The sequence below is a fragment of the Oncorhynchus keta genome, chromosome 23 (assembly GCF_023373465.1).
Source record: "Oncorhynchus keta strain PuntledgeMale-10-30-2019 chromosome 23, Oket_V2, whole genome shotgun sequence".
NCBI lineage: Eukaryota > Metazoa > Chordata > Actinopteri > Salmoniformes > Salmonidae > Oncorhynchus > Oncorhynchus keta.
This window is the reverse complement of record NC_068443.1, coordinates 44,964,242-44,977,525: the sequence shown is the minus strand read 5'-3', so window position 1 is coordinate 44,977,525 and position 13,284 is coordinate 44,964,242. Positions and strand designations below refer to the sequence as shown.

Here is a 13,284-nt window from a genome sequence, read left to right as displayed (position 1 = left end):
TCCACCTAGCTATCTGGAGATGAATGCACTAACTGTGTTATGTGGTTGTCTCACCTAGCTATCTGGAGATGAATGCACTAACTGTGTTATGTGGTTGTCTCACCTAGCTATCTGGAGATGAATGCACTAACTGTGTTATGTGGTTGTCTCACCTAGCTATCTGGAGATGAATGCACTAACTGTGTTATGTGGTTGTCTCACCCAGCTATCTGGAGATGAATGCACTAACTGTGTTATGTGGTTGTCTCACCTAGCTATCTGGAGATGAATGCACTAACTGTGTTATGTGGTTGTCTCACCTAGCTATCTGGAGATGAATGCACTAACTGTGTTATGTGGTTGTTCCACCCAGCTATCTGGAGATGAATGCACTAACTGTGTTATGTGGTTGTTCCACCTAGCTATCTGGAGATGAATGCACTAACTGTGTTGTGGTTGTTCCACCCAGCTATCTGGAGATGAATGCACTAACTGTGTTATGTGGTTGTTCCACTCAGCTATCTGGAGATGAATGCACTAACTGTGTTATGTGGTTGTCCCACCTAGCTATCTGGAGATGAATGCACTAACTGTGTTATGTGGTTGTTCCACTCAGCTATCTGGAGATGAATGCACTAACTGTGTTATGTGGTTGTTCCACCTCGCTATCTGGAGATGAATGCACTAACTGTGTTATGTGGTTGTTCCACCCAGCTATCTGGAGATGAATGCACTAACTGTGTTATGTGGTTGTTCCACCTAGCTATCTGGAGATGAATGCACTAACTGTGTTATGTGGTTGTTCCACCTAGCTATCTGGAGATGAATGCACTGTGTTATGTGGTTGTTCCACTCAGCTATCTGGAGATGAATGCACTAACTGTGTTATGTGGTTGTTCCCCCTAGCTATCTGGAGATGAATGCACTAACTGTGTTGTGGTTGTTCCCCCTAGCTATCTGGAGATGAATGCACTAACTGTGTTATGTGGTTGTTCCCCCTAGCTATCTGGAGATGAATGCACTAACTGTGTTATGTGGTTGTTCCACCTAGCTATCTGGAGATGAATGCACTGTGTTATGTGGTTGTTCCACCTAGCTATCTGGAGATGAATGCACTAACTGTGTTATGTGGTTGTTCCACTCAGCTATCTGGAGATGAATGCACTGTGTTATGTGGTTGTTCCCCCTAGCTATCTGGAGATGAATGCACTAACTGTGTTATGTGGTTGTTCCACTCAGCTATCTGGAGATGAATGCACTAACTGTGTTATGTGGTTGTTCCACCTAGCTATCTGGAGATGAATGCACTAACTGTGTTATGTGGTTGTTCCACCTAGCTATCTGGAGATGAATGCACTAACTGTGTTATGTGGTTGTTCCACCTAGCTATCTGGAGATGAATGCACTAACTGTGTTATGTGGTTGTTCCACCCAGCTATCTGGAGATGAATGCACTAACTGTGTTATGTGGTTGTTCCACCCAGCTATCTGGAGATGAATGCACTAACTGTGTTATGTGGTTGTTCCACCTAGCTATCTGGAGATGAATGCACTAACTGTGTTATGTGGTTGTTCCACCTAGCTATCTGGAGATGAATGCACTAACTGTGTTATGTGGTTGTTCCCCCTAGCTATCTGGAGATGAATGCACTAACTGTGTTATGTGGTTGTTCCACCTAGCTATCTGGAGATGAATGCACTAACTGTGTTATGTGGTTGTTCCACCTAGCTATCTGGAGATGAATGCACTAACTGTGTTATGTGGTTGTTCCCCTAGCTATCTGGAGATGAATGCACTGTGTTATGTGGTTGTTCCACCTAGCTATCTGGAGATGAATGCACTAACTGTGTTATGTGGTTGTCTCACCTAGCTATCTGGAGATGAATGCACTGTGATATGTGGTTGTCTCACCTAGCTATCTGGAGATGAATGCACTAACTGTGTTATGTGGTTGTTCCACTCAGCTATCTGGAGATGAATGCACTAACTGTGTTATGTGGTTGTTCCACCTAGCTATCTGGAGATGAATGCACTAACTGTGTTATGTGGTTGTTCCACCCAGCTATCTGGAGATGAATGCATTAACTGTGTTATGTGGTTGTCTCACCTAGCTATCTGGAGATGAATGCACTAACTGTGTTATGTGGTTGTCTCACCTCGCTATCTGGAGATGAATGCACTAACTGTGTTATGTGGTTGTCTCACCTCGCTATCTGGAGATGAATGCACTAACTGTTATGTGGTTGTCTCACCTCGCTATCTGGAGATGAATGCACTAACTGTGTTATGTGGTTGTTCCCCCCAGCTATCTGGAGATGAATGCACTAACTGTGTTATGTGGTTGTTCCACCTAGCTATCTGGAGATGAATGCACTAACTGTGTTATGTGGTTGTTCCCCCTAGCTATCTGGAGATGAATGCACTAACTGTTATGTAGTTGTCTCACCTAGCTATCTGGAGATGAATGCACTAACTGTGTTATGTGGTTGTTCCACCTAGCTATCTGGAGATGAATGCACTAACTGTGTTATGTGGTTGTTCCACCTAGCTATCTGGAGATGAATGCACTAACGGTGTTGTGGTTGTTCCACCCAGCTATCTGGAGATGAATGCACTAACTGTGTTATGTGGTTGTTCCACTCAGCTATCTGGAGATGAATGCACTAACTGTGTTATGTGGTTGTTCCCCCTAGCTATCTGGAGATGAATGCACTAACTGTGTTATGTGGTTGTCTCACCTAGCTATCTGGAGATGAATGCACTAACTGTGTTATGTGGTTGTTCCCCTAGCTATCTGGAGATGAATGCACTAACTGTGTTATGTGGTTGTTCCACCTAGCTATCTGGAGATGAATGCACTAACTGTGTTATGTGGTTGTTCCCCCTAGCTATCTGGAGATGAATGCACTGTGTTATGTGGTTGTTCCACCTAGCTATCTGGAGATGAATGCACTAACTGTGATATGTGGTTGTCTCACCCAGCTATCTGGAGATGAATGCATTAACTGTTTTATGTGGTTGTCTCACCTAGCTATCTGGAGATGAATGCACTAACTGTGTTATGTGGTTGTTCCCCAGCTATCTGGAGATGAATGCACTAACTGTGATATGTGGTTGTCTCACCTAGCTATCTGGAGATGAATGCACTAACTGTGTTATGTGGTTGTTCCCCCTAGCTATCTGGAGATGAATGCACTAACTGTGTTATGTGGTTGTTCCACCTAGCTATCTGGAGATGAATGCACTGTGTTATGTGGTTGTTCCACCTAGCTATCTGGAGATGAATGCACTAACTGTGTTATGTGGTTGTCCCACCCAGCTATCTGGAGATGAATGCACTAACTGTGTTATGTGGTTGTTCCACTCAGCTATCTGGAGATGAATGCACTGTGTTATGTGGTTGTTCCCCCTAGCTATCTGGAGATGAATGCACTAACTGTGTTATGTGGTTGTTCCACTCAGCTATCTGGAGATGAATGCACTAACTGTGTTATGTGGTTGTTCCACCTAGCTATCTGGAGATGAATGCATTAACTGTTTTATGTGGTTGTCTCACCTAGCTATCTGGAGATGAATGCACTAACTGTGTTATGTGGTTGTTCCCCCTAGCTATCTGGAGATGAATGCACTAACTGTGATATGTGGTTGTCTCACCTAGCTATCTGGAGATGAATGCACTAACTGTGTTATGTGGTTGTTCCCCTAGCTATCTGGAGATGAATGCACTAACTGTGTTATGTGGTTGTTCCACCTAGCTATCTGGAGATGAATGCACTGTGTTATGTGGTTGTTCCACCTAGCTATCTGGAGATGAATGCACTAACTGTGTTATGTGGTTGTCCCACCCAGCTATCTGGAGATGAATGCACTAACTGTGTTATGTGGTTGTTCCACTCAGCTATCTGGAGATGAATGCACTGTGTTATGTGGTTGTTCCCCCTAGCTATCTGGAGATGAATGCACTAACTGTGTTATGTGGTTGTTCCACCCAGCTATCTGGAGATGAATGCACTAACTGTGTTATGTGGTTGTCTCACCTAGCTATCTGGAGATGAATGCACTAACTGTGTTATGTGGTTGTCTCACCTAGCTATCTGGAGATGAATGCACTAACTGTGTTATGTGGTTGTTCCACCTAGCTATCTGGAGATGAATGCACTAACTGTGTTATGTGGTTGTTCCACCTAGCTATCTGGAGATGAATGCACTAACTGTGATATGTGGTTGTCTCACCCAGCTATCTGGAGATGAATGCATTAACTGTTTTATGTGGTTGTCTCACCTAGCTATCTGGAGATGAATGCACTAACGGTGTTATGTGGTTGTTCCCCTAGCTATCTGGAGATGAATGCACTAACTGTGATATGTGGTTGTCTCACCTAGCTATCTGGAGATGAATGCACTAACTGTGTTATGTGGTTGTTCCCCCTAGCTATCTGGAGATGAATGCACTAACTGTGTTATGTGGTTGTTCCACCTAGCTATCTGGAGATGAATGCACTGTGTTATGTGGTTGTTCCACCTAGCTATCTGGAGATGAATGCACTAACTGTGTTATGTGGTTGTCCCACCCAGCTATCTGGAGATGAATGCACTAACTGTGATATGTGGTTGTCTCACCTAGCTATCTGGAGATGAATGCACTAACTGTGTTATGTGGTTGTTCCACCTAGCTATCTGGAGATGAATGCACTGTGTTATGTGGTTGTTCCACCTAGCTATCTGGAGATGAATGCACTAACTGTGTTATGTGGTTGTTCCACTCAGCTATCTGGAGATGAATGCACTGTGTTATGTGGTTGTTCCCCCTAGCTATCTGGAGATGAATGCACTAACTGTGTTATGTGGTTGTTCCACTCAGCTATCTGGAGATGAATGCACTAACTGTGTTATGTGGTTGTTCCACCTAGCTATCTGGAGATGAATGCATTAACTGTTTTATGTGGTTGTCTCACCTAGCTATCTGGAGATGAATGCACTAACTGTGTTATGTGGTTGTTCCACCTAGCTATCTGGAGATGAATGCACTGTGTTATGTGGTTGTTCCACCTAGCTATCTGGAGATGAATGCACTAACTGTGTTATGTGGTTGTTCCACTCAGCTATCTGGAGATGAATGCACTGTGTTATGTGGTTGTTCCCCTAGCTATCTGGAGATGAATGCACTAACTGTGTTATGTGGTTGTTCCACTCAGCTATCTGGAGATGAATGCACTAACTGTGTTATGTGGTTGTTCCACCTAGCTATCTGGAGATGAATGCATTAACTGTTTTATGTGGTTGTCTCACCTAGCTATCTGGAGATGAATGCACTAACTGTGTTATGTGGTTGTTCCCCCTAGCTATCTGGAGATGAATGCACTAACTGTGATATGTGGTTGTCTCACCTAGCTATCTGGAGATGAATGCACTAACTGTGTTATGTGGTTGTTCCACCTAGCTATCTGGAGATGAATGCATTAACTGTTTTATGTGGTTGTCTCACCTAGCTATCTGGAGATGAATGCACTAACTGTGTTATGTGGTTGTTCCCCTAGCTATCTGGAGATGAATGCACTAACTGTGATATGTGGTTGTCTCACCTAGCTATCTGGAGATGAATGCACTAACTGTGTTATGTGGTTGTTCCACCTAGCTATCTGGAGATGAATGCACTAACTGTGATATGTGGTTGTCTCACCTAGCTATCTGGAGATGAATGCACTAACTGTGTTATGTGGTTGTTCCACCTAGCTATCTGGAGATGAATGCACTGTGTTATGTGGTTGTTCCACCTAGCTATCTGGAGATGAATGCACTAACTGTGTTATGTGGTTGTTCCACCCAGCTATCTGGAGATGAATGCACTAACTGTGTTATGTGGTTGTTCCACTCAGCTATCTGGAGATGAATGCACTGTGTTATGTGGTTGTTCCCCTAGCTATCTGGAGATGAATGCACTAACTGTGTTATGTGGTTGTTCCACCTAGCTATCTGGAGATGAATGCACTAACTGTGTTATGTGGTTGTTCCACCTAGCTATCTGGAGATGAATGCACTAACTGTGTTATGTGGTTGTTCCACCTAGCTATCTGGAGATGAATGCACTAACTGTGTTATGTGGTTGTTCCACCCAGCTATCTGGAGATGAATGCACTAACTGTGTTATGTGGTTGTTCCACCTAGCTATCTGGAGATGAATGCACTAACTGTGTTATGTGGTTGTTCCACTCAGCTATCTGGAGATGAATGCACTAACTGTGTTATGTGGTTGTTCCACTCAGCTATCTGGAGATGAATGCACTAACTGTGTTATGTGGTTGTTCCACTCAGCTATCTGGAGATGAATGCACTAACTGTGTTATGTGGTTGTTCCCCCTAGCTATCTGGAGATGAATGCACTAACTGTGTTATGTGGTTGTTCCACTCAGCTATCTGGAGATGAATGCACTAACTGTGTTATGTGGTTGTCTCACCTAGCTATCTGGAGATGAATGCACTAACTGTGTTATGTGGTTGTTCCCCCTAGCTATCTGGAGATGAATGCACTAACTGTGTTATGTGGTTGTTCCACCTAGCTATCTGGAGATGAATGCACTAACTGTGATATGTGGTTGTCTCACCCAGCTATCTGGAGATGAATGCATTAACTGTTTTATGTGGTTGTCTCACCTAGCTATCTGGAGATGAATGCACTAACTGTGTTATGTGGTTGTTCCCCCTAGCTATCTGGAGATGAATGCACTAACTGTGTTATGTGGTTGTTCCACCTAGCTATCTGGAGATGAATGCACTAACTGTGTTATGTGGTTGTCTCACCTAGCTATCTGGAGATGAATGCACTAACTGTGTTATGTGGTTGTTCCCCTAGCTATCTGGAGATGAATGCACTAACTGTTATGTGGTTGTTCCACCTAGCTATCTGGAGATGAATGCACTGTGTTATGTGGTTGTTCCACCTAGCTATCTGGAGATGAATGCACTAACTGTGTTATGTGGTTGTTCCACTCAGCTATCTGGAGATGAATGCACTGTGTTATGTGGTTGTTCCCCTAGCTATCTGGAGATGAATGCACTAACTGTGTTATGTGGTTGTTCCACTCAGCTATCTGGAGATGAATGCACTAACTGTGTTATGTGGTTGTTCCACCTAGCTATCTGGAGATGAATGCACTAACTGTGTTATGTGGTTGTTCCACCTAGCTATCTGGAGATGAATGCACTAACTGTGTTATGTGGTTGTTCCACCTAGCTATCTGGAGATGAATGCACTAACTGTGTTATGTGGTTGTTCCACCCAGCTATCTGGAGATGAATGCACTAACTGTGTTATGTGGTTGTTCCACCTAGCTATCTGGAGATGAATGCACTAACTGTGTTATGTGGTTGTTCCACTCAGCTATCTGGAGATGAATGCACTAACTGTGTTATGTGGTTGTTCCACTCAGCTATCTGGAGATGAATGCACTAACTGTGTTATGTGGTTGTTCCACTCAGCTATCTGGAGATGAATGCACTAACTGTGTTATGTGGTTGTCTCACCTAGCTATCTGGAGATGAATGCACTAACTGTGTTATGTGGTTGTTCCACCTAGCTATCTGGAGATGAATGCACTAACTGTGTTATGTGGTTGTTCCACTCAGCTATCTGGAGATGAATGCACTAACTGTGTTATGTGGTTGTTCCACCTAGCTATCTGGAGATGAATGCACTAACTGTGTTATGTGGTTGTTCCACCTAGCTATCTGGAGATGAATGCACTAACTGTGTTATGTGGTTGTTCCCCCTAGCTATCTGGAGATGAATGCACTAACTGTGTTATGTGGTTGTTCCACCTAGCTATCTGGAGATGAATGCACTAACTGTGTTATGTGGTTGTTCCCCTAGCTATCTGGAGATGAATGCACTAACTGTGTTATGTGGTTGTTCCCCTAGCTATCTGGAGATGAATGCACTGTGTTATGTGGTTGTTCCACCTAGCTATCTGGAGATGAATGCACTAACTGTGTTATGTGGTTGTCTCACCTAGCTATCTGGAGATGAATGCACTAACTGTGTTATGTGGTTGTCTCACCTAGCTATCTGGAGATGAATGCACTAACTGTGTTATGTGGTTGTTCCCCCTAGCTATCTGGAGATGAATGCACTAACTGTGTTATGTGGTTTCCCACTCAGCTATCTGGAGATGAATGCACTAACTGTGTTATGTGGCTGTTCCACCTAGCTATCTGGAGATGAATGCACTAACTGTGTTATGTGGTTGTCTCACCTAGCTATCTGGAGATGAATGCACTAACTGTGTTATGTGGTTGTTCCCCTAGCTATCTGGAGATGAATGCACTGTGTTATGTGGTTGTTCCACCTAGCTATCTGGAGATGAATGCACTAACTGTGTTATGTGGTTGTCTCACCTAGCTATCTGGAGATGAATGCACTAACTGTGTTATGTGGTTGTCTCACCTAGCTATCTGGAGATGAATGCACTAACTGTGTTATGTGGTTGTCTCCCCTAGCTATCTGGAGATGAATGCACTAACTGTGTTATGTGGTTGTCCCACTCAGCTATCTGGAGATGAATGCACTAACTGTGTTATGTGGCTGTTCCACCTAGCTATCTGGAGATGAATGCACTAACTGTGTTATGTGGTTGTCTCACCTAGCTATCTGGAGATGAATGCACTAACTGTGTTATGTGGTTGTTCCCCTAGCTATCTGGAGATGAATGCACTAACTGTGTTATGTGGTTGTCCCACTCAGCTATCTGGAGATGAATGCACTAACTGTGTTATGTGGCTGTTCCACCTAGCTATCTGGAGATGAATGCACTAACTGTGTTATGTGGTTGTCTCACCTCGCTATCTGGAGATGAATGCACTAACTGTGTTATGTGGTTGTTCCCCCTAGCTATCTGGAGATGAATGCACTAACTGTGTTATGTGGTTGTTCCACCTAGCTATCTGGAGATGAATGCACTAACTGTGTTATGTGGTTGTTCCACCTAGCTATCTGGAGATGAATGCACTAACTGTGTTATGTGGTTGTTCCCCCTAGCTATCTGGAGATGAATGCACTAACTGTGTTATGTGGTTGTCCCACTCAGCTATCTGGAGATGAATGCATTAACTGTGATGTGGTTGTTCCACCCAGCTATCTGGAGATGAATGCACTAACTGTGTTATGTGGTTGTTCCACCTAGCTATCTGGAGATGAATGCACTAACTGTGTTATGTGGTTGTCCCACTCAGCTATCTGGAGATGAATGCACTAACTGTGTTATGTGGTTGTTCCACCTAGCTATCTGGAGATGAATGCACTAACTGTGTTATGTGGTTGTTCCACCCAGCTATCTGGAGATGAATGCACTAACTGTGTTATGTGGTTGTCCCACCTAGCTATCTGGAGATGAATGCACTAACTGTGTTATGTGGTTGTCCCACTCAGCTATCTGGAGATGAATGCACTAACTGTGTTATGTGGTTGTTCCACCCAGCTATCTGGAGATGAATGCACTAACTGTTATGTGGCTCTTCCACCTAGCTATCTGGAGATGAATGCACTAACTGTGTTATGTGGTTGTTCCCCCTAGCTATCTGGAGATGAATGCACTAACTGTGTTATGTGGTTGTTCCCCCTAGCTATCTGGAGATGAATGCACTAACTGTTATGTGGCTCTTCCACCTAGCTATCTGGAGATGAATGCACTAACTGTGTTATGTGGTTGTTCCCCTAGCTATCTGGAGATGAATGCACTAACTGTTATGTGGTTGTTCCACCTAGCTATCTGGAGATGAATGCACTAACTGTGTTATGTGGTTGTTCCACCTAGCTATCTGGAGATGAATGCACTAACTGTGTTATGTGGTTGTTCCACCCAGCTATCTGGAGATGAATGCACTAACTGTGTTATGTGGTTGTCCCACCTAGCTATCTGGAGATGAATGCACTAACTGTGTTATGTGGTTGTCCCACTCAGCTATCTGGAGATGAATGCACTAACTGTGTTATGTGGTTGTTCCACCCAGCTATCTGGAGATGAATGCACTAACTGTTATGTGGCTCTTCCACCTAGCTATCTGGAGATGAATGCACTAACTGTGTTATGTGGTTGTTCCCCTAGCTATCTGGAGATGAATGCACTAACTGTGTTATGTGGTTGTTCCCCCTAGCTATCTGGAGATGAATGCACTAACTGTTATGTGGCTCTTCCACCTAGCTATCTGGAGATGAATGCACTAACTGTGTTATGTGGTTGTTCCACCTAGCTATCTGGAGATGAATGCACTAACTGTTATGTGGTTGTTCCACCTAGCTATCTGGAGATGAATGCACTAACTGTGTTATGTGGTTGTTCCACCTAGCTATCTGGAGATGAATGCACTAACTGTGTTATGTGGTTGTCTCACCCAGCTATCTGGAGATGAATGCACTAACTGTGTTATGTGGTTGTTCCACCCAGCTATCTGGAGATGAATGCACTAACTGTGTTATGTGGTTGTCCCACCCAGCTATCTGGAGATGAATGCACCAACTGTGTTATGTGGTTGTTCCACCCAGCTATCTGGAGATGAATGCACTAACTGTGTTATGTGGTTGTCCCACCTAGCTATCTGGAGATGAATGCACTAACTGTGTTATGTGGTTGTCCCACCCAGCTATCTGGAGATGAATGCACTAACTGTGTTATGTGGTTGTTCACCCAGCTATCTGGAGATGAATGCACTAACTGTGTTATGTGGTTGTTCCCCCTAGCTATCTGGAGATGAATGCACTAACTGTGTTATGTGGTAGTTCCACCCAGCTATCTGGAGATGAATGCATTAACTGTGTTATGTGGTTGTTCCACCTAGCTATCTGGAGATGAATGCACTAACTGTGATATGTGGTTGTCTCACCCAGCTATCTGGAGATGAATGCATTAACTGTGTTATGTAGTTGTTCCACCTAGCTATCTGGAGATGAATGCACTAACTGTGATATGTGGTTGTCTCACCCAGCTATCTGGAGATGAATGCACTAACTGTGTTATGTGGTTGTTCCCCCTAGCTATCTGGAGATGAATGCACTAACTGTGATATGTGGTTGTCTCACCCAGCTATCTGGAGATGAATGCACTAACTGTGTTATGTGGTTGTCTCACCCAGCTATATGGAGATGAATGTACTAACTGTGTTATGTGGTTGTTCCCCTAGCTATCTGGAGATGAATGCACTAACTGTGTTATGTGGTTGTCTCACCCAGCTATCTGGAGATGAATGCACTAACTGTGTTATGTGGTTGTCTCACCCAGCTATCTGGAGATGAATGCACTAACTGTGTTATGTGGTTGTTCCACTCAGCTATCTGGAGATGAATGCACTAACTGTGTTATGTGGTTGTCTCACCTAGCTATCTGGAGATGAATGCACTAACTGTTAGTCGCTCTGAATAAGAGCGTCTGCTAAATTACTGAAATGTAAAAATGTAATTTCTTGGCATGCAATGTCTCATTGGGCCTATAATCAATAGGTTAGGAAATTCTACACACAAACAGACCGAAGACTGAGCACACACTTGAATCTTTAACTAAGACAGAGGAAGAGGTGAAGCGAGAGATTTCCCTCTCACCAAAATCTGTCCATAAGCCCAATGCGTTGGTATGGGCTTAATTTGGACCTAAGCTTGTAGCTTGCCTTCCCGCCTTTGGGACGAGGACTCGCATTATTAAAGGCGGAGACATGATGAGGGTCTCATATCTCTAGTGAAGAGCAAGAGCACGAGGGAGAGAGGGGGCAGGCAGATATAATGTCTTGGTAATAAGTGGGTCTGATACAGATCAATGTCTCGTCTTGCATGCCACGCAAATTCACCAAAGTAACCTAAAGTTCACCTCCTTCTCTCTATTTTTATTTAAAATTACACAGCTCCCCCCAGGCATTTATAGCCTACTGTCTAGCTAGGTTATAACAAGCAAAATAATATGTTTTGTGCTAACTGCACATTGCTTTTCTGTTAGGGAATGTTTTTTTTTATTTAACCAGGTAGGCCAGTTGAGAACAAGTTCTCATTTACAACTGTGACCTGGCCAAGATAAAGCAAAGCAGTGTGACAAAAACAACACAGAGTTACACAAACAAACGTACAGTAAATAACACAATAGAAAAATATATGTACAGTGTGTGCAAATGTAGAAGAGCAGGGAGGTAAGGCAAGAAATAGGCCATAGAGGCTAAATAATTACAACTTAGCATTCACTGGAGTGATAGATGTGCAGATGATGATGTGCAAGTAGAGATACTGGGGTGCGAAGGAGCAAGAGGCTAAATAACAATATGGGGATGAGGTAGTTGGGTGTGCTATTTACAGATTGGCTGTGTACAGGTGCAGCTGCTCAGACCGCTGATGCTTAAAGTTAGAGAGGGAGATATAAGACTCCAGCTTCAGTCATTTTTGCAATTTGTTCCAGTCATTGGGAGCAGAGAACTGGAAGGAAAGGCAGACCAAAGGAAGTGTTGGCTTTGGGGATGATCAGTGAAATATACCTGCTGGAGCGTGTGCTACGGGTGGGTGTTGCTGTGGTGACAAGTGAGCTGAGATAAGGAGGGGCTTTACCTCCTTATCTCACTTACCTAGCAAAGACTTATAGATGACCTGGAGCCAGTGGGTTTGGCGACGATTTGGCTCATGATAATGGCCGGAACGGAGCTATTGGAATGGCATCAGACACCATGTGTTTGATGTATTTGATAGCATTATCTCCGTTCCGGCCATTATCATGAGCCATTCTCCCTTCTGCACTACAACTACTTTAAAGATTTTTGAATTGACAAGATTAGCAAATTTAGGCATGACATGCCAGCAGCATTAGTAAAGATGTGATCAATACACGTTGATGATTTCATTCCTGTGATGTTTGTAACTCGTAGGTTGACTGATAACCAGGTTGCAGGCACTGGTTACAGTTTGAAACTTTTTCTTGAGTGGGCAGCTTAATGAAAGCCAGACAATATTTAAAATCCCCCAGAAAATATACTTCACTGTTGATATCACATACATTATCAAGCATTTCACACATATTATCCAGCTACTGACTTAGCACTTGGTGGTCTATAGGAGCTTCCCACAATAATTTTCTTTAGGTGAGGCAGATGAACCTGTAGCCATATTACTTCAACAGTATTTAACATGAGATCCTCTCTCAGCTTTACAGGAATGTCGTTCTGAATATAGACCACCACACTGTTGGCATTTGTCTTTTCTGTAGATGTTATAACCATGTATTGCCACCACTATTATCAAAGTGGTGGGAATATGAGTGTCATCTGTTACTAGCAAGTTAAGGATTTCA

At 43.4% G+C, this 13,284-nt stretch overlaps 1 protein-coding gene across 2 annotated transcripts in view; it reads right to left on the bottom strand.

The window, feature by feature from the left end:
* The window catches only part of tmeff1a (transmembrane protein with EGF-like and two follistatin-like domains 1a), an 86,752-nt gene that overhangs the window by 57,353 nt on the left and 16,115 nt on the right, over positions 1-13,284 (bottom strand). The gene's annotated exons all lie outside the window — the stretch shown is intronic.